The sequence below is a fragment of the Octopus sinensis genome, linkage group LG1 (genome assembly GCF_006345805.1).
Source record: "Octopus sinensis linkage group LG1, ASM634580v1, whole genome shotgun sequence".
In the NCBI taxonomy this organism is placed as follows: domain Eukaryota; kingdom Metazoa; phylum Mollusca; class Cephalopoda; order Octopoda; family Octopodidae; genus Octopus; species Octopus sinensis.
Window position 1 is genome coordinate 103,398,400 of NC_042997.1, and position 1,581 is coordinate 103,399,980.

A 1,581-nucleotide genomic window follows, 5' to 3' on the forward strand; every position below is an offset into this window, starting at 1 on the left:
CAAATACTGTAATGCATCCGTTCGACGTTCTTACAGTTCCGCCAATCCACCGATTTAATTGGTATTTTTTGTTTTTTATCGACCTCGAAAGGATGGAAAGCAAAGTTGACCTCGGCGAGATTTGAAGTCAAAGCCCCACATGTTAATACAAATACCCTTTCTACGAATAGGCGCAAGACCTGAAATTTTGAGGGTGGGGCTAGTCGATTACATCAACCCCAAGCGCTCGACTGGTATTTATTTCGTCATCCCCGTTAAAAGATAAAGTCAACCTCGGCGGAATTTGAACTCAGAACGTAAAGACTGACGAAGTGCCGCTAAGCAGTTTGTCCAGCTCACCGCCTTCATGGCAACACAAATATCGCAAAGCATTCCACCCGACGTCTTAATGACACTGCTTGTTTGCTGCGCATAGAGATGGAAAATGAATCTGACCACGCTGACGAAATTAAATATTGCTAACTGTAATTGAATGAAAATAAATATGCTATATCTTTTATTCTGGTTCTCTGTCGTTCCTTGAATCGTGTAATTACATATCTGGTAATATTCTGCAATTACATATCTAAAAATAATAAATATACCAATTAACCCTTTGAGCCCTGACCTCCTGAACCTTATTTTACTATATACCGGGCACTCCACCGGTGCTACGGTATAGAGCGGTGCTGCGGTATAGAGAAAAATAAGCCATCCACGGGTAAACCGGTGTTACGGGTTCAAAAGATTAATATTGGACGAGATGCCATATAATTTAACAAGAATTGATGAGATTTGATAATTAGAATATCCCGTTTGTTAGAAATGTAATAGATATTAATGGTTAAACATATCGTTTTAATTCTAACACATTTTCTGGCTATATTCTTATTTCCTTGTCTGTCGTTAGTAAAGACAAGTGTCATTTGGTATGTGATTTTGTTTTATTTAGTTCCACTGGTAGTGTACACAGCTGGACGTAGCCTATTGTGTGCGCGGCATGCTATTGAAGCCATCTTTATTTTAGCTAAGGGTTGTAAAGTCTCAGTTTCCGTGACGTTGTAATTCATGTTTGCTTTAAAGGCAGAGATTTTAAGTTCCTCTAGTTCACACTTCAGTCTTAAGTAGGTCGACGCCTTGTGAATCAGAAGCTGCAATGACAAAGTTGCTGCGACCAATTGCCATGTGTAGCAAACAGTTTGCTCTGTGGATCTCTATATACTTTAATAGCAAAGTTGAAAGCAAAATTTTACCAAACTATAATAGTTCCTATGACAAAAAGAAAAATATTGAATTTCTTGTCCAATGAAATATTGTAACATTTTATAGAGTAATAATAAAATCTATAATTTATGAGCACTTGATTAACCGTATCGCTTACACTCTTAGACGACATTGGCTTTTCTATAGAACAAATAATAATTAGTGCATACTTTTTCATAATAAGTTAGGTAAGTGACAAAATGCATCAAACCGAAGGTGTAAATGATGGAGGAAGTTCCGGAGAGTTACTGATAAAGAGGATTGAAATACTAAAGATTGTTTACAGCGTAGTCATGTATAGCAGTCCATGGAAAAACAGTAAGCCTTTCGTTAGATGAT